The following is a 21265-nucleotide window of genomic DNA, read 5'->3' as shown; positions in this document are numbered from 1 at the left end:
CTTGGGTGAAAAGTGGCTGAATGCCCACCCTGCTTTTTTCACAAGTCTCAGTTAATATTCACGCTGTTACATTTAATAGCAGTTGTGATAGCATCTTATGCAATACCATGTTTTAATTGTTGCGGGGGGGGGGGTTGTAAAGAAAGCACAATGAAAGAACTCTCTGACTTTAAAGGCTCTGAAGTATATCACAGTAACGCAGAGAAAGACACAACGCAGTGATCTTACTGAAATAAGGACACGCATGCTTCTTTAGGGTAATGCAATACTACAAATGGCTGCTTTTCATATATACTGTACTAATTTTTTCAGCCCAATGCTTTATTATAACCAGAGATTTGCTGCACTGGGCAAGATCCAAATCTAAACTGGACACGATACAATGGCAAGGTCATATACCAATTTTAAAATACATGATTATATTTCTTTCATTGACAAGATCACTCCATGATAAAATGTACTTACTTGGATATTCATCCCAAGTACTTACTAGGGTCTTTCTCCAAAGTGAACACATAAAATTACATGGTGTTAAAAAACTTCTTGACGTAAAATAAATTCACTCTCAAATTTCCAGCCCCCCCCCCAACCCTTTGCTTAAAAGTAATCCATCGGTGATTTTAAGTAGAAGAATTTTAAGGATCAGAAGAATTTTGCACTGGTTTATCATCTGATCACATTTTATAACCTTTGAGGAACAATGGGATTTATTATTTTTCCTTCTTCCTCTACTAGGGTTGCAACAGTTGTATTAACTGCTGATTTTTGCATATGATTTATTTCAGGATGTTCTCCCATTTTAAAGAAATGCTAAATTGTTTCTGATAAAGTAACACATTCATTGCTCAGAAAGTTTATTATTTTCTATTAAATGAACTTCATTGCCTAGGAAGCTTACTGCTATAGTTCTTCTGCATACAAAATATAATAGTATAAATGAATGTAATTAAAATGGGGGGGAGGGGACAACAACAACAACTGGAAGAAAGCAGAAAATTAATCTGCTACTGTAGAATTTTCCAAGTAGAAATTTGCAGGTAGAATTTCACGTAACATTTGTAAAATTATAATAATGAAGAAAATTTGTTTTACAGAAGGAGGAAAGTCATAAAAAACAATTTCACAATTTCAAAAATCTGGAAATCAGAGGTTTAAAGACAACTTGAAAAATGTCAATTTTTATGAGAAACTCTAAACAGAAGTATGTTTTAGGAAAATGTTTATTGTACACTACTCATATACTGCCATACAAATATTGTATACATTCTCGTGAACACACATATATTTTTAATAGAGCTGTGTACGCTTCACATATTATGCAGAGGTGCTTCAGATCTTGCACAAGCATGACAGGTTTTTGCTATTTATTAAAGCTGTCCCTTTTTTCCCCAGCTTCCCTAAAACCCTGAAAAATGAGGGGATGCTTCAGTGAAGAGCACAGGGGTGTCCAAAGCACTTCCTCCAAATTGCTTTCAAATAATATACAAGCCTAATATTTACCCAATATTTTTATAATGGCTGCTTCCTTAACAGCCATGTATACTCTTTAGGGCAGAGTTCAATGAGCCTTGGAAAGAGCAAAGTAAGTATCTTGATATTTTTACTTAGGAGGGAATATGCAAATCTACTCCAATTACGAAACGTAACTGAGGGTTGTCTGTCTCTGGAGTGGTGTTAACACTGCATTCATCACAACTTAAATGACTTGGATTTTATTTTGGCAAGGATGGCTTTTCCAGAAAAGAAAGCAAACTGAGATTGGATTGGCTAGGAAAAATCCATTATTTCCTCTGACTAAATCTTATACTCCTCTACTAGGCAAGCCTGGTGTGACAGTGCCTTCTTCTTTCCAACCCCACTAACTGAATACAGGCCCATAATTCCCTATATGTTGCATCTGCTCCCAATCTGTTCATATTATTTGGGATTTTCTTCTTGGCTATGGCCCCTGTGGCTAATATTTCATGTGACAGCCCAACTGGCTATAGCGAAGATTAGCCCCTTTGAATCGTCCCTTCAGCACTCTATTCACCCCCAGTCCCATTAGGCTGAGCAAAGGGCATCTGCCATGTGCTTGGAGCTCACTCCTATCATTCTGTACCAAGCATTTGGCGGGGAAAGAAAAAAGGAGGAGACTGAACTGCAGCTAAGGGAAATGGTGCAGTGACTTTAATGGAACAGATCAAGGAAAGTAAGTATCTGGCTTAAAACAGAAGAGTGAAGCAGGGACAGCATTTAATGTTACCAATCTATCCTCTGGGTTCATTCAAAAAGGAGGTTGGTGAAATAGCTTACATACTTTGTTGGATTGATCCACATATAACACTGACCCTGTGTGTGAGCTAGGCTATTATGGTTTCTTCCAGGCCTAGCGTTACATGTGAACAAATCACCCCAGGCATTTTTTTCATAGGAGATTTTTGGAGAGATGGGAGAGAAACCTAGCAAGACATCATAATATAGGATTGACCTATATTATCAATATAGGATTGAGGACCCTATTCAAGATCTCTTACCTATTTTGAATGTGTTGGATAAAGTGTCAGTCACAAGACTATCGTCCAACTCCAACAGATTCTACATTATACAAAAAAAAAAATATCTGCCCAAATGGATTGTTTCCAGAAGAAAAGCATGTGGACCTTCTTTTGTTCCATATTCTTGACATTCAAATCCTCATTATTTTGTAGTTTTCAAGAAGAAAAGGATGCTGCTTGAGATAAGATTTGCATGCTTCCCTTCCCCTGACATAGGAAAAAAATTGAGCACAGTGAGTAACACTGCTTGTGTACACACCTATAATTCAAAAGGTTTGCACAAGTCAAAGAGATGGGCTGGCATTTAGCAAAGTAGAACAGTCACCTCAGCTGCTTCTAGATGTTGTGAAGAGTCAACTACTAATGGTCAACTGTAATGGTATGTGGGATGACCTTGGGAAACAGAAGGAAGAGCTACAGGCTAGACAACGGTCTGCTAAATGAAATCTGAGTCCAAAGGAGGGTGGGGGTGGAGAAAATGACTCAGAAGGAATCCTCCGTAGTTTTTGGGAAAGTAACAGTAATGGAGGGGAGAGGTATTTTCAGACTTGCAAGATTCTGTTACTGTAATCTTACAATAAAGGCAGTGTTAGAACTCATGGTTGTTGCTTCTTGTCTGGACTATTTATGGGATATTCTGATTCAGGTGCCACAAGAACACAGCATGTTTTAGGTACCATGTAACTTACTTTGGATGGAAGTGGGGTGCTTTTGCTGTCTCCTTTCTCAATACAAACTATCATAGGGCAACCCAGAGGACTAACAGAAAATAGAACAGCTGGTTTGTAGAGTGTAATGAGAGTAGGAACCAGGCAGAATTGGTGAAAGAAGAGGGGATCAAATGCCCTGCTCTACCTATCCAAGCCAATAACTGTTACACTAATTAAAAGGGCATCTTCAGAAAGTGAATTATCTCTTTCCTATGTGAAGGCTGAATCCAAACAAGGCAGCAAAAGAGGGGAAAAGCTGCAGATATCTATAAAAATAATGTTCCACAGCTTCAGATTTTGTAGTATTCTCACCCAACATTCCTATCTCATGTTGCAACACCCTTCTGGTCTGGCTTGAAAAGCCAAACTCTTCTCTGTACCATGTGTTCTGGGCCACTTTATTTGGCTGACCAGCACTGTGATGGCTTTATTAAAGGCCACCACATCCAAACAGTGAGCAGTTTGTTGAGAGAAGCTCATCACACAACTTTTTAGGCATAGTCTCAAAATATCTGTTCCTCTTTTTGATCACTCAGGGGCATCATGTGCCATTCAACAAAGATGCTGTCTTTTTAAATGATTAGTTGTGCAAACTAAGGTAATTTTAGACAATCTGACAAGGTGTTTCCAACAGATAATATGGTCAACATTCAAATATATCCATAACTACTATAAAACAATGCTAGAATAACATCTCTATAAAAATAGTATTCTTAACATGCAATTCAGAAAGATAAGAGTTAAAAATGGTTTAAAACTATTTGTATATTAAAGCAAACCAGCTGCAAAATTAAAGCGGATTATGAAGCATCACAGTTATACAAATTAACATAGTGAATAAAATATAGGGGAATGTACAGTATGTAACCATGTACATCACAACCAATCATACAGTACTTGTTACATTTATAAAATGCTGAAATAATGTTCAATAAGGAATATGTCTGGATTGTTACACGTCTCTCCATGCAGTAATTGTATCATTATATTTCAACCACAAAAAATGTTCAAAGCTATTAAACCTATAAACACTTCAGACACATCCACCAATTTAAATACCTTACCATTCTACCAAGCATATAGATTATATGAAAAGACTAACAAAAGTAGACAAATTGCTTACTGTATTGTGTACTGTGAGACAGAGGCAGATCCTTAAAATCAGAAACTCCCGATTGTGGGGAGTTTTGTGGGTATAGCCTAAATTCCCAGAACTTTTTTGCCCAAAGCATTCCAAGCATTTGCTCAGGTTCTAACACCAGCCCTGCTTACCACTGCGTATTTGCTGGAACATTATTTTCTGAGTCACCTTTTAGTCCAGAATGGGCTTGAAGGCTATTTACAATCTGAACTTTGAAAAGCAATTCAACAAGCAATAATATTTGTAAGCAGTAAAATTAAGAATACGAGGATAATCATCTAAGAAGCAATGATGCTTGCTTGCTTCTTCTTCTCTTCTAGAAGAAGCAAATACTTCTAAAATCTCTAGAAAGTCAAGGAGAAAAAAAAAATTAACCACCCAACTGAAGCAAAGGAGGATTCAACTCTACCTTCCTTCGCAAAAGGCTTCCATCACTGGAATGCAACCACAGAGAAGACTTTCCCCAAATTTGTAACAACCCAGCTTATTTTGGTGAAGGAAGGCAGAAAGACAAATGTAGTGGGAATCATACAAAAGACAGGCTTTCAGATATTCTGATACTAAACAACTTAGGGCTTTATTGGTAAAGACCAGTAATACGAATTTTGCCAGAAACAAATAAGGAGACAAAGCAGTTGATACAGTACAATATAACATGGCCAAAGAGTACATCTGAAAGCAATCCTATGCTGCACATTGACTGGTTGAAGTTTCCAAACACTCCAAGCAAGACATATCTAGACAGAATTGCAGGTAAACAGAAGGTAAATAAAACAGTGATCGTTGTGAACTTACCTAGTTATAGACACACTTTTCATTTCCATAGTTCACTTAGAAATGGCAAAAATCCGTCAAATTATTCCTGAGTGTAACTGGCAAAGATAACTTGGTGTCCCTTACATATTCTGGGCGTTAGCTCCTATGATCTTTAAGAGCCATACTGAGTGGGGCTTATGGGAAGCACAGAACAAAACACTACTAGGAGAGTTCCAGGTTGCATTATTTGCTTTAGTGGCCTATCACAATAGCATCAGAGATGCCATAATTTCTGGAAAATGGCTGAAGAGCTCTTATACTTCCCTAGCCTGTCACATGGGAATTTTGCCTGCAAGAACCCACTCTGGTTTATGACTATGTCACTACCAGTGCTAAACAAGGACTGAAGTGATGGACCATCTTCAAAAGTTCAAGGGATACTGGACGAAGGTGGTCCAACTTGTCACATCAATAAGGACCTGATATTCTGGATGAGCTCTGAAATGCTGACTCCTTTAATTAAAAACTGTTTTGTTCAAATCCAGCAGGATGCAGACAATCTATAAATGGAAGAGGAAACAACTTCCATGTGAAGAAATGGAGAATGAGGAGAACATCCATTTAGGAAAATTCAAGTGAACTGTAAACACATGCAGAAGTATTTTTAATGAAAATTCACTAGCCAGTCACCATATTAGCAATGAAAATCCACAATTTTGAACATTTACATGGTAGTATACAGTAAGTCCTTCATTATAGAGATAATATTTTTCTTCCAGATATGAACAATATAGAAAGCAAACTGGTTGACACAGGAACCCAGGAAGCATAATGTTTAAGACAGCCACAAAAACAATGTATAAAGGTGGAGTCCTTGGTGCTCTCTGAGCCTTGTTGTTTTCTTGCAGACATTTCATTGCCAGACTAGGCAACATCTTCAGTGCACTGAAGTGCACATTGCCTAGTCTGGCAATGAAATGTCTGCAAGAAAACAACAAGGCTCAGAGAGCACCAAGGACTCCACAGTTCAACCCTGAGCTACAAATATTTGCTTCGAATGTATAAAGGCCCTGCTGGCCTTCTGCAAGGGCCTGAAAACCTGGTTCCCCACAGTACCCCGCAGGCAAGGGGCCAGAGTGCTAGCTGAGCCAATCTAGAAATGGTAAGACTTGAACTGAACATGCTATGGTTGGCCTCAGTTGTTTTGTACTGGGTGGTTATGTGTTTGTTTTTAGTCCCTTTGTTTTTATGCTTCTAACTAATCACAAGCTGCCCAGAGTTGCTACCAAATGTTGGGTGCCATAAAAAACACACAAATAAATGTAAAGAAAGAAATAAAATAAAGAAAATTAAAAAGGAAGATGGCACACTTCAGAATACAAAGTGTCCTGCCTATAGAGGTGAATGAAATGAGTAAGCAGGGCTGGCACAAGGTTTACCAAGATGTGTTTTGACCAGTCAGAAGAAACACTATTTTTGCTCCAAGCTTTACATTCCATTACCTTCAACTTCCACTTTTCCTATTATAATAGCAGCCAAAATATCAAATGCCAGCTTCTTGAGATCTGGCTTAATTTATTATTTCATGGTTACAGGATACTTACCCGTACAATTTTCAAAATACTGAAATAAAATACCAAAATAAATGCTATACAAATATGTTTTTGCACTAGGGGAAAAAATGACTTGGTCTTTTGGGTTCTGCCTTTTACAAGCCCTTCCCCATCCATGTTTTTCTTTGTAGTATCTGTGCTAGAACCAATCCCTAACATGCATTCTTAGTATAAACAAATCCCATTTATATTGAGATTTCTCCAAAGGGACTATGGATCAGACAGTAAGACTCTGCCAGCTCTTTGAATTTTCCCAAAACAGCCATGAACTGGGTCAAATAGTCTTCCAACTTTTCTCATACTGAAATATTTATATATGTCACTTAACTCACTGAGTTAAGTTGCTGTAAAATGTTCCAGGCCACCAGGACAGTTGCTGCTTAAGGATGCCAAATAGCATGACAAGTTATTCTGATTTTAAACCATGTAATTAACCTTTAAAAAGCCCAAATGTTTTAACATGTATATTATATGTTATAAATATCATGTTATATTTTCACAATTAGCCAGTAATAACTTGGTATTATCCTATTTTCTGCTACCTGCCCAACATTCAGTTGGCCAAGGGGGTGAAATTAATCTGCTTCCATTGGCCCACCTACCTCAAAGTCATCAGGCATGGCCAGGACCACCCAGGAGGAAAAGTCAAATGTGGGCAACTCAAGCTAGCCTGCTGCTCCCTCGCTCCATTATGCAGAACATGCTGCTCAAAATTGGCAGCAAGAATGCCAATCTGTCATGTGATTTTTCACCTTGTTTTGCCTCCCAAAAGTGCAAAAAATGTGACCATGCAACAAACTGCTCCATGAATTCCAGAAAAAAAAAAAAATTAACAATTTTGGCCCTTTTCATTATGAAAGCACTGAATGTATTTCCTTTAGCCCTTGGAAGACAACATCTATTTAAAGAGAGTGAACAGAAGAAGAGTCATCTGCCCCATGCTTTTAACCATGTTTATTGGATAAACCATTACTGGCTGGGTTATTACTGCATATTGAGTAATAAACCATGTGTATAAGCCACAATGCTTGGGTTTATGTATCATGATAATTTAATATGAAGCATATCCCACATGGTGTGATATACAAAACCTGCCTTATGTTTCAGACAAAGACAACTTTCCCCAGCTTTACAGGAGATGCTATGCCCAGAACGTGGGACGGTCACCATACAACACATGTGTATTACTACTGCCCTTCCCTGAGAGATAATACCATGCATGCATAGAAGATACTCATGCGCACATGCAGAAGATACATTTCAGTACATTCTTCTTACATACCTGCATGCAAAAGTCTCTTTCAAATGTTAAAATAAAACTAGTAATTATTCAATGGGATCTAGAGATCATTCTTTTTTTGCAGTGCATGCAGACCCTTAAAGTAAAGATCAACAGAATAGGAATGGAGAGAGATGGAGCAAGCTAAGGAAGCCTCCTATTCATGCAAGACAGGCAACAATAACATTTAGAAAGCATGAGGGGCAGCATATTTGTGTTTTCCCTTTAAAAAAAAAGCTATTTGCTCTAAAAAGGACATGCAGAACAAGTGGGTAGGGCTGGCCTGAATTCCTACTGACCTGATCTTCCCACTCGCCCTGGCAGACTGTGGTAATAGACAAATCATAAAACATTAGTGCCAGGAATAGTTCTATCACCCTAAATAGCAAACAAACCTAGTGGCCTTGTGATACACAGCTGGAAGGCAGCCAACCAGTGAGCCTTGGACCATGTTCTGCTGTTCCAACAATCTGGTTTAGAGATGAATAAGATTTTACATGCTTATCCATTTGGGAGGTGGGCTAAAGCAAGCCCACAATGTGTTTTGACTCAAAGGAGGGAAAGGAAAAAGGTTACACTGTGAAATGTACTATATGAAGCTTTTGACTCACTTCATTTTCAGTAAGGTTTTGGGGATCTTCCCACTATTCAATTTTTTTTCCCCCCGGGAGCTGGGAAAGTGTCAGAAAAAGTGCTATCATGCTGAAAGCATCTCTATTCTCCAAATATGTACATAAAAGTTGTTTTGTTTTTACCTCAAAAAATATATTGATGTCTCCTTTTTAAAACAGATACCAATACTAATTTCAGTTGCAACAAATAGGAAAAACAAGGCAATTCTAAACAGAGTACAGTGTAAGTTTACCTTTGCTTCATATTTTCATACTAAGCCACCATGAAACCACAGTGAAGCTTATTTATGATTCAGTAGAGGATTACATGATAAACATGTTGCAGCTGGTCATCCAGGGCCTGATGCATAATAGCGATCAATACGCCTGAGCTGGTTTTTCTGTTGGAACAGTGGCATGGTGGCATTCTGGATTTGGGGGAAATATTGGTTTCTCCCCTGTCATGGCCAGATCACTCCCTGATGAGCCTCCAGTTCTCCAGCATCAACCCCCACCACAAGGAGGCTGGACTTACTAGATCAGTCCACCCCAAGTGACTAATGAACCTGACTGGTTCCAGAGGGAGGTTGGGCTTGTTCTGGAAGGTCTGCTGCATGGTCCAACTGAAGCTTTGGTGGCCGCCTGAGAGGGTGGCTGGGGCTTTGGATTGGATTGCAGCTGAGCAGCCTCTCTGCATCCATGGATCCTGGAACTCCCAGTGCTTTATGGAAGAGATGAGGGAGATGAAGTGGGTGAAGAGACACCTAGAGTGCCACTGGCAGACAAGGAGTGAACCCAACTGAACACGGGCTCGAGCCGCTGTTACAGCCTACCATATGGCTGTAAAGGCGGTGAAATGTAATTATTTGTCCACCTTTACTGCATCCACGGTTAGCTGATCAGCGGCCTTATTTTGGGTAACCTGGACCCTTCTTGAAGGGAGGAATTCTGAGTTTTACCTACAGGGCTGCTGTGAGGAATATACAAGGCATCTGATAGATAGTTGCTCAGATGCACTCTGTGTTGGACTCCAGCTTTGAAGCAGGGCCGGTGGCCGCTACAGGGGCTAAGTCTTAAATGGTTATCTGGGAAGAGTTCGATCCTGTTGAGACTGAGAAAGTGGCCAGGGTTCTTGTAGCTCTTAGTTCAGCCACCTCTGTATTAGATCAATGCCTCTCCTGGCTGGTAAAGGCTGCCTAGAAGGGGATGTGTGATTGGATTCAGGTGATGGTTAATTCTCCCTTGGGAGAGGGAATGGTTCTGCCAGCTCTCGAGGAGGAGGTGTGTGCCCCCTTATCAAGGGGCCACTGCTCGACCCAACCAGTCTGGGCAGTTTTTGTCCAGTTTCTAACCTTCCCTTTTTAGGTAAGGTTGTGGAGAAGGTGGTTGCACTGCAGCTTCAAAGGAAGCTGGATGAAATAGATTATCTGGACCCCTTTCATTCAAGATTCAGGCCAGGGTATGGGGTAGAGGCAGTATTGATTGCACTCTTGGATGTTCACTGGTGGGAACAGGATGGGGGCGGTGTATCCATCCTTGCACTTCTTGACCTCTCAGTGGCTTTCAATACCATTGATCATGGTATCCTTCTGGACTGGCTCTGGGAGTTGGGTATGGGCGGCAGTGTGGTGTGTTGGCCCTCCTTCCTCCAGGGCTGGTTCCAGTCAGCATTGATAGGAGGGGAGAGGTCCCATGTGTCCTGTCCCAGTGTCTGGAGGCTGTGGGAACCTGGACGGGGCACAACAAGCTTTAGCTCAACCCAAGCAAGACTGAGTGGCTCTGGGTTTGGACCTTCTGATGCCAGGGACCTTCCATTGTTGGTGTTGGATGAGGTGGCACTGCCTCAGACAGACCCAGTGTGCAATCTGGGGGTCCTCCAGGACTCATGGCTCCTGCTCAAAGAGCAGATGGTAGCCATAGCTAGGAGGACCTTTGAACACTTTCAGGTTGTGTGCCAGTTGTGCCCATTCCTGGACCAAGAGGCCCTGCTCACTGTCACTCATGCCCTTGTGACCTTCCACCTGGACTACTGCAATATGCTCTATATGGGGCTGCCCTTGAGGAGCATTTGGAAGCTTCAACTGGTGAAGAATGTGGCAGCACAGGCAGTAAATGGCACTGGTTTTTCAGCGCATGTAACACTAGTTCATGAGCTGCATTGGTTTTCAGTGTGCTTTCAGGTGCAGTTCAAGGTGCTATATTGATGCTATATTGATACTGTATCAATTTTCACAGTTCAAATTGTTCTGCATCTGGCAGTACATTTGATATGTATGTATGTATGTATGTATTTATGTATATTAGGTATCCCAGGAAGGCATGGAAAATGTTGAAGATTGGTCTTAGTAGGCTTGGTCTATACTGAACAAATCTGGCTGTAAAGAAAAAGATAGGAAAGGTAGCCACAGTACAGTTACAGTAAACCAATCTAGATGTGACATTATTTAATTCAGGGCTAATTTCCCACCTACCACATTCACAAATGACCTGATGGGCTGATCCTTCACAACAGAACAATAAGTTTACCATATATAAAGCAAGGATTATTAATAACTGAAAATGAGTTCTAGGGAACACTGTTAATTACTGAAAAGTTGTTTAAAGAACGGAAACTAAATTATGAACAGCTGAGCAAAATTAAGACTGATTGCAGAGATTAGAGGAACTAAAAACTACCAGGATTGTGTTTTCACATACAAATAGGGCCTCCACCCTAGGAATTTCTATGGAGCCCACTTTTACAAAACTGAAAAAAGGTGAGCATGTACCCATACAACAAATGCGTTTGTAAACAGAGAACCATCATTCAGTATCCAAGCAAGCTAACAAAAAATGATGTAAATGCCAGCTGACTTCACACCCACACACATTGCTGATTTTTGGCTCACATAAACATTCTCCTCTCCCTCCCTCCCTTGCTGCTAACAGTTCTAAAAACAAGTTTACACAATATACATGCCAAAAATCTAAGGCATGGGCAAAATGTATTTCCTTATCCCAGCTACTTCATCAATCTTTGTTTAAAAAAGAAAAGTGCTATTTGTCTTTGGACAGAACTCTAGCAGTCTACATGAGAACTTAAATAAGCCAAGATCACTTATCACAAAGGAAGGTTGTTTATTAAAATCAGCAAGTATTCTGTATAGCTTATCTGCAAAGAGAATTTAGCGTGATGTACAGATCTGATGCAATTCACATACAGTGATGTCTATGGAGCAGTCTGGTAGAACCTTAAGGACAGTTTTGATGATAGAATTCCGATGGAAGAATACTGTACTGTACCATCTCCTTTCCACCCATTTTCCATAGCTGAAATGTAACACTGAAGCCAAAATGCAAGAAACTCCTGTAGTGCCATGCCTTGCCTTGTGTGGGTTGGGGGAGACGAGAGAATTTAGTTCAGATGCTGAACCATTACTAATAAGATAAAAACGAAACACTGTTTAATCCTTAGATGTTTGTTCTTTAATCTTGTATTCATTCTCTCTTGCCACAAACAAGTTACCGACAGCTGCTTTGTAAATACTTATTTGAATTTAATTCCACCTTATATAATGTTCATTAATGCAAAATACACATTAAGAGTTCAAATGCATGTGGACAACCAGTATTGACCATAATGCAATTTTTAAAGCAAAGCGTCAGGTTTTTTGACATCTTGCATACACTCCACAACATGAATGAAGGGACTATAGGACTATCATGTAAGTCTTTCTCTTTCCCATCTAGTCAGAGTTACTCCCTTTGTACCTGCAGATCATTGTCAATATTATCTTACGATTCATATATGCGCCCATGCAGCAGGATATAAGAAAGAAAAAGAAAGAAAGAAAGAAAGAAAGAAAGGAAACATGTGAGAAGAAAACCATTTACATGCTATAATCTACCTCTATGAAAGGGGCCCCAGTTTTGTCCAATGAATTGGTTCAATAAAAATATGACAGGAACACAACTTATATATTAACTTGTATCGCTGGTATCACTGGTGGACCAAGAAATATGTGAACAGACCATATCTGTCTTGATCTGCTTCTCAGTTACTTAGGGATTTCTTAATTTCATATTTTATCATTCACATTCAAAATAACATTACTGATAGCATGCAATTCCTTTCCTTTGCCATATTAGTCCCCTTCAGACATCCTTGTCCATAATTTGGCACTTGAATTGTTCCCACAGTTAACAGCTATAGTAAGCAAAATATGGGAAGCATGGAGATAATTTCTCTGATTTAGTAAGTACCTTCTTTATTAAAGGGAATAAAAATAGGTATGTTCTTAGTTGCCTCTTATATAACATTATATTATATAATATTATATAATGCTATCCATCTGAAGCAGATCAAGACGGATATGGTCTGCTCACATATTTCTTGGTCCTCCAGTGATGGATGGATGGATGGATAAATAGCACACAAGCATACACAGTGGGAGCTTTTAAGACTACACTCTGATCCTCATATTGTTTGATTTCCCTTTATTTAACTGGGCATTCTTACCAGTGAGGCTGTTTATTCTTTTTGATCATTTGACACAAAAATACCTCACTTTCAATTATTCTAGCACATCACTTGCATAAGTTTCCATGTGGTCTGAGTGTACTTAAAACAATGTTACTTGCCCATCAACCAGTCCCAATTAGTCATACATAAACATTCCTCTGACAAAAACAAACTTCAGATGAAAGGTTCTCTATTGGATTGGTGGCCCATTTGGAAGACTGGGAATTTCCACTGCCATCATCATGAAGAACTAGCAATTTATCCCAAATCCCAAGCAGATAGCAGACCAAGCCTTAAAACATAAACCCATGCTTTGACTCTGCTGTTCTCTTTTTGGTTTCAGATTGCCACACACTCCCACTGTGTCATACACGACTCAGTACAGTCATCATTTGGCCTTTCAACATTCTCAAAAGTCTGTGGCAGAGGAACTGGTGGACAATTTTGCTGAATTTCTCAAGGGAAGGATTTGTGTTTATAAGGAAGCACCTACTTTTGAAGCTCTTCCATCTAAGTTCATCAAAACCATACTCCATGTCTCTCACACCTCCACTACCCTGATATTTTATACTTCTTGGAAAGAAGTTTTAAACGAAAATGTTTTTGCCAAGCAGACTGAAAACTTGGGGTGGGGGGGAGGCAAGATATTTTTGCTGCCAAGCATTAATTAAACCTACCATTCCATTAACAGGGGTTTTCAAACTGTGGGTTGTAAGTACCGGGTGGGGGTGGGGGTGGAGATGAACAAATATGAAGGTAATCTCGGGGAGAGAGATGGGTGGCGGTAAAATTTGATAAATAAATACATAAATAACAAAATGGGGTGGGGGGAACATGCAGGGCAGGGTTTCTGCCAGAACAACCACTTAAGACAGCCTGGATGAGCCCTTCACTGGAGAGTCTGGCAGGGATCCGGCAGGGATCCAACCCCAAGTGCCTGTCATGTGTGTGCCAGGGGTTGATTGCTGTCCAGCTGGGGAATAAGGGTCTGAACATAGTGGTGCAAGGATCTTGCCTAGGCGTGTGTGGTATGCCACCTGGGGCTGGATAGCTGTTGGAGTTTACTGCTGCTCTGGCTAGATGAACCAGAAGTGGGGTTGAGATTTTCTGAAGTTGCTTCTATGGAAAACAAATACCAATCCAAGATAAAGTGGGGGGGGGGCAGCAAGGGTGGCTGTCTCAAAGGTGGGGTGCAGATTTCAGGGGCTATGCATGGCCAGTTTGGTGTAGTGGTTAAGGCATCAGGCTAGAAATGGATCTGAGTCCTAGTCCCGCCTGAGGCACGAAGCCAGCTGGGTGACCCTGGGCCGGTCACTCTCTCTCTCAGCCCTAGAAAGGAGGCAAGGGCAAACCACTTCCAAAAAACCTTGCCAAGAAAACTGCAGGGACTTGTCCAGGCAGTCTCTGAGAACAGGACACGACTGAACAGATTTTTTAAAAAAAAACCATGGCTAGGCAGGCTCATCTATCACATTGAAGGACATGGCTTTGAACGCAGATGTTTGTTTCCACTGGAAAAAATAATTTGGGAGTGAAGTCCAGGTTCTACTACTGCATTGTATTGTTTCGTTTGCTATGTAAATTGAAATTTGATTACTGAGGGTGGGTGGTATGCTGATTCTTGCCCAGCCTTAGCCCCGATGAAATGTCTGCTTTAGGTCAGGGGAGGGATCATCAGGGTTCATTTGTCATTTGGGGGAGTTGCTGTGCTACAAGTTTCACAAAGCCTTGTACAAGTATGTAAGTCCAAAACAACTGATCAGCTAGCTTGCTTGCCCAAGAAAAGGGACACTGTCATGAATGCAACCTCTGCCTTTAATCAGCCCTCCTCCCTAACAATTGCTGTTGTTTCCTCTTCCTGTCAAGTTAACCCTCCTGGTTTCCTTCACCCCTCTCCACTGTTCACAGTCCTAGTCTATTTTGCTCACTTTAACTTCTTCATTCATGCCTAGTCCTATATCCCCAATCCCCATCTGCCCACTTTCCTTCTCCATCCTAAAGAATTGCACTGCTTTCCTGCTTTACGCTATGTGAGCTCATCACCAGCTCTCCCCAATTCTTCCCCTATTGCCTCCTGAGTAGGAAAAACCTATGGGATCAACCTCTTCCTCCTTTTTTTAATCACAGGAGCTGGGAATTTGTCGAAGCAAAGTAAGGATATCTTTACTTCATATGAAAGTAACTGGGTCCTAAGAGGCCCAGAGGCTTTCTATGTAATAAAAATGGCAGGCTGTTCCTAAAAACCATTTGTCCCACTTTTGAATAATCAATAAAACAAAACAAAACAAAACATGTAATTGGCCCTTTGTAGGCACTGAGGAGATGCCCATAAGTCTGCCTGCCCTATGCCACTTGTACATCACTGCAGGACACATAAATAAGAGAGGATGATATATGTATTTTCACTGAAGCAATTAACTACTCTTTCAAGTAGCTTTTAATTATATTCAGCTATGTCTAGCTATGTCTCCTGACTTTCCTCAAAACACACCTGTTTATAAGCTTATGTAAGCCATGATTTGCCTAACAGAACAGGCATTAACTAAAATTTGGAACTCCTCTGGTTATTTTCTCTAGAACATAAATCAATGGAGCCCAGATGTTTTAAATTTTGTCTAGATAAAGAAGTGCTGTTTTAGGAATCATAGATCAGACTTTGGCCATTCAGTTGCCTATAAATTTGCAGGCATCATCTTTCTAATTATAAGGTACACAGGGTATTTTGATAGAAACTACATGCCCTAGATAGAGTACTCCAGGGGAATAAATGTATTTCTCAGGTTAAAAAGCTGCTTTACTTCCAAACACAAATTTATAACACTAATTAATTCAGAAATTCTGAAGAACAACATTCAGCAAAATTAGAGACTTCTGAATTTGCAAGTCTTATATTCTGGATATAAACATAGTGCTTCAAATGATATAATTTCCCAAAGAATAATTTTTTGCATTACTTAACTTTTTCCAGGAAATGGAGAAGAAAAGCATCCCCTTCCTTTTGTTGTATAGAACAGCTCATGAACAAGGTATATAGAAATTAAAAAATTAATTTCTATACAGCTTGTTAAAAAGAAAAATATGCACTGTTTCTTTAAAAAATGAAAAGTGAATTCCCCAAACTTTATATAAAGCCTATAATGGCCATTAATATTTGATTGGTTTCTGCTTGCAGTATTTTCTTTTCATAACTGAAAAATAGGCAGTTCAGACACCAGAAGCGGTCAACACCACCTTATTAATACTGTCAGCCTGAGCAAGAAATAAATGACTACAGTACTTGCTAGTCTACTGTGAATAATGTACCATCCCCTCTCACTACCTCATGTGCTGTGAAAGTATATATACTTCTGATATGTATTGTATGATGGAATAGATTTAAGATTAAATAATTTATTTTGTACTAGAAACTAAAGAAACAAGAATTGATCTTTCAATCTCATTCCCAGTGCAATTATGATACAAAGTGCAGTACATAATTCAAAAAGAACCACATGTAAGAACATTTTTAAAGATACATGAATTCTGCCAACTGAATTTTAAGTGGAATTTTGTGTTCAATTATATTCTCTAAAGCCTACAGACTTCAATGGGAATAAACGCATAGAGTTGGATAAAGAATTAAAAATGTATAACCTTTACAAAGGTAGCAGTATTTGTAAGACAAAAAAATCACTTAAAAATAAAATCTTCTGCAAGACTACTTAGAGGGTCTGTTGAATTCAATGGTGCTTTCATCTGATAATAAATTTTAAAAGATCTGGGCTCATCTTTATCACATTAATAAGTCTGTAGTATGCAAATGTTAATTTCTGCTTCAATCTGGTGAAAAATATAGCCTAAGCAAATTCTTCTTTTCTAGAATACTCCTTGTATCAACTAAATAATTTATCTCTTAGTGGAAAAGGTCTAGTCATTCTCAAATGTCCCTAAGTCAGAGCAAAGAAGCACCGCAACCACTAAATACAAAGAACATGAAATCAATGCATTAAAAAAATGTGTCTTAAATCAGACACTTATTTTTCCTTCATGCTTTATAATGATCAATGAAACTATACAGAATGTGTATGTGACAAAGTCTCTTCCTGAAGGGATTTACAGTGTACAGTATTCCATCTTGACTGGGACTGACTAGTTGTACAGAATTTATGAGAAAAGGTAGGGATCAGCATACTGTATAATAACTGAGCAACAGCCAGGCTTTAGTTCAAGATGCATAAACTTATAAAAGAAAGGAAGAATTTCCTTACTTGCCATTTGAAACCTTTCTGAGTAGTGTGTATGTCCAAGCAGTCTAGACTATTCAGAAAAAATGCAAGGACAATATGCATAGACTGGGGAAAGCAGACCAGTAAGCAGGGCACTTCAAAGTCATAGCAGATTAACTATCATATTCTTTTTTCTTTCCAGTGGCAACAGAAACCACTGAATGGACATTGGGGAGAACTTATGCAAAGCAACAACAATTTACAAACAACTCCTAATTTTAAGTACAGGCTTCAACTCAGAATGGTCCTAAGGGGAGCAATGTGTCAATATAAGGACTGAAGCGTAAATCTTTTCCCCAGTCCCTTTCACTGCAAGAAGCATTTACTTGCCTGGCAGCTTCTTCTGATAAGACTTCACAGCTGAACTCTGTATCAGTGCCACGATGCTATGCCCATTGATTTGAGAGCAAGCCTCAGTGGGATTCACATCTGAATAAAGAGAGCTCCAGGCTTTATCGCTGCAATCCTAAGCAAGGTGTCCAACTCGGCTCTACTGAAATTAATGCTTATAATAAGCAGTGGTTGTGCTTAAGCTATAAACAGGAGGAAGCACTCAGAATGTAGCATTTCAAATGCTGGCAGGTAAACCACTGCCATGCAGTTGGTTATTATACTGAAAATCATTTGAAAAGAGCAAGTGAACTTTGTATGTCATCCCTCAAGAAGCTACAATTGCCCGAAATTATTCCATAAGTTTAAATCTACCCAATTTAGGTAGGAAACGTTTTCCCTAAAGGGGTGCTTTAAATTCTTAACGATGAAGTAGAGATGTATAAAGTGCTTTCTTTTAAATGATACAAATCTAGATAATCAGATTTCCTCTCAGAAGAGAAAACTAAGATTGAGAAATGAAGAACCCAAGTTTTGACAGAGTACTATGGAGAGAAGCAGTGAGACACTTTCAATTAAAGTTGGCCACAGCTTAATATTTATGCAATTGTTCATACAGGGAGTCAGATATTAACTGCTCTTAACACAAGACCTGTGGGCTACAAATAACTTTAATATTTTTTTACTGTATAGGAGACTTTGCTTACTCATAAAGAAGCTAAGAGGCTCAAGAGGGAGCTTACTATTTTTGACAGTGTAAAGTAAGGGACTGTTAACATGTATATTATTTGGGGTGGGGGAGAGAAGCAAACATTTTGAGAAGGCTTGATTAGAACAGACATTTGTCTCCAGCTGGACAAGTTCTCTGGCATGAAAGGAAGTTGGAGTTTGCTTAAACAAACGAATCACAACATAGCACTCCCCACCACAACTTAAAAGACAGTCCACAACACTTCTGCAGAATGAATGAATAAGCCCTGGCATTTGTGACGATTTAAAATTGTGGGCTGGAACCCGCCGCCCAAAAATAATTCGTAAGATCTTCCAACTCGCCACAGTTCTATAGGCAGGGTCAGCTTGCAAGCGCACAACACATCTTGCTACAAAGTAGTCAACCCCGACGCCTAACTAGTGTTTGGAGATGTCTAGTTATATTTGTAAGAGGGGAGAGAAAGAAGGGAGAAAGGGGGGCATCTACAAAAATCAGGGCTTCAGAATCCTGGCTTGTTGTTCAGATCCGTCAACCCTGGCTTGTTCCTGTTAAGCAGCTGTTTATAGTCCAACAGGACGCGAGTCCATTCAAGAACTCTCTTGGCGAGATACCAGCTTGACTGAGAGGTGCAGGGAGGGAAGAAAAAAAGAAGAAAATAATTAACCCAAGAGAGTGAGAAACGGAGTGTTGGGAATGCTGGAACAAGTCCCCAGAGGCCACCCACACCAGCTGCGCCTTCAAGTTCTCTTACCAGGTTCCTGGGCTGCGCGCTCCTCCTTCGCTCGCACAGGACCCTGTGCGGGATCGCCGGCGACTGACGACTCTGCCTTTTGCTAGTGAGCTGCTTCCGCACAGGAGCGGCCGCTCCGGTTCGACGCCGGCAGGCAGCAAAGCGACAGACAGCGGGAAGGGCGAGAAGCAGCCCAAGAAGAGGCAAGCTGCAGAGTCACAGACGCAGTAGGAGGGGGAGGAAGCAGAGAGAAAAAGGGGGAGCGGAGAGGGAGACAGAGAAGTTTTCAACCGAGCAGCGCCAGCTCCTCCGGTCCCTACGACGGGCCGCGCTCAGTGCCCCATCAGCGCGCGTGCACCGCCCCGGGCCCTCAGGAAGCGTTCCTAGCCGAACAACCACCACGCAGGTTTACGGTCGCAGCAGAAAGAATCCGCGCTCAACCCGCTGCCAGTGCAGAATGGATTAGAGGCTGGACCAAGCCCGCCAGGGAAGGGGTGGCCGTTCAGAGAAGAGACTCCAAACTTCTGCACAGCCCCTCTTCCCTTGCTTCCCCGTTGCTCACCTGGCCGCCTTGTATCTTCTGCAAGGGCAGGCGTCCCACTGCCTGCAGGAAAAGGAAATGTACCTCTCTCAAGCAACCGGTCCTGGCTAGGAAGGACTTAGCGCCTCCCGCAGCAGTGCCACACTTGGTATATCCCTCTATACCCACCTCCCCTTACACACACAGAGAGAGAGAGAGAGAGAGAGAGCGTGCTGCTTTGCCTACAGCAGCCTGGAAGTTACCAGGAAGTCCTGAACTTACAAAGTACATTACAGTACTGTAGCTGCTTAGCTGGCTGGGAAAAAAGGGTTGCCTCTTGCCTGCGAAAGATAAAATCACTGGGGAAAGCGGCCGAGCCGGGAAGAATGGAGGATCGCCACACACCTTTGAATAATGCTCTTCTGGCAGTTTTACTCTCGGATCGCGCAAACGGAAACGCTGCCCTGAGCCAATGGTTGCGATTCGGGAAGATCGTCTATTCCACCTACACGCGTAAGGTTTCTCACCCGCTTCTGTTCTCAATCGTTCGTACTCCTTTCGGTGCTTCGCGTCTTCTTTTCCACAAACTACGGACCCTTTCCTCACTAACTGTTTACCCGGCCGCCAGGGAGCCTTGGCAAGCAATATTCCCTCGCATGCCAGGGCGTTGGGCTTATCTTGTCTCTAGCTCAGAAGTGAAACAGCCTTAACGCAGATCCTTCCGGTTCCCGAAAAGAGTGAAGGGTCCTTTCACAGCGACAAGATAGCCTATTGTGAATGTGACCAGAGGTGTAGCCATCCTCCTTCCCTTATGTCACTGATGAGACCCTGGCCTGAAAATATTGGCATTCAAGCCATGACAAGTCCCTCTGATACAGGGTGGAGATAGTACTAATCCAGATCGGGTTTTTTAAAAGGTGGGTTCTGAGAGAACTTGATGCGTTCCATAAGAACTAAAGCGGGGGGGGGGGGGGGTCATGTAAATGCAACCAATTTTGTATCACTAGAGCTTTGCCTCTTGATCAGGTGTTCTGGGATTTTTTTTTTAATTAATAGGTTCCCCCTGGCCTGAAAATTTTTGAAACCCACCCCACTCCAAACCACCCAATTGGTCCCTGCATTTCTTTTTTTACTAACACTGCAATTGATTGGTGATGCATTAAACCACACATAAGGAAAGGCCTGTTGTCTAATGGAGCAACCTTTAATCCATTTAATAGGGCTACCATATTTGGGCTGCAAAGATCCAGACAATTTCCAGGTGTCAGGAGAGAATTATGAGTTTTAGCACAGTTCTATGCATGTCCACTTAGAAGTTAGCAGCATGGGACTGGCTTCTAGGAAGACACATATAGCAGTTTTCCTCAACCTAGGCATCCTCCAGTACAACTACTGCACCAGACCTGCTACTAGATGGCAGCAAAGAGATACAGGAAACACCCACTGCTTCCAACTAGTGGTTGTCCAGATCTTTGTACCGCTCATTTGTGGTAGAGAAAGCACAATTTTTTAATCCTCTCTGCTTCATGGACTTATTATCAGTTGGCAGAATTTGTTTCT

At 40.8% G+C, this 21265-nt stretch overlaps 1 protein-coding gene across 4 annotated transcripts in view; it reads right to left on the bottom strand.

Moving 5' to 3' along the window:
- Positions 1 to 20366, bottom strand: part of HPCAL1 (hippocalcin like 1) — an 83103-nt gene extending 62737 nt beyond the window's left edge. The window contains exons 1-2 of one of the 4 annotated variants that reach the window (XM_063314507.1): positions 19748 to 19819; positions 19207 to 19393 (exon numbers count right to left, since the gene is read on the bottom strand). The gene's annotated coding sequence lies outside the window, so the exon portion shown is untranslated. Of the gene's footprint in view, positions 1 to 8335; positions 8362 to 19206; positions 19649 to 19747; positions 19820 to 20110 lie in introns of those variants that run through there. The other 3 variants (XM_063314497.1, XM_063314515.1, XM_063314488.1) reach the window with 3 other exon arrangements.
- Positions 20367 to 21265: the final 899 nt, after the last annotated feature.

This window comes from Candoia aspera, chromosome 1 (assembly GCF_035149785.1).
Source record: "Candoia aspera isolate rCanAsp1 chromosome 1, rCanAsp1.hap2, whole genome shotgun sequence".
Lineage (NCBI taxonomy): Eukaryota > Metazoa > Chordata > Lepidosauria > Squamata > Boidae > Candoia > Candoia aspera.
This window is presented reverse-complemented; position numbering and strand designations above follow the sequence as displayed.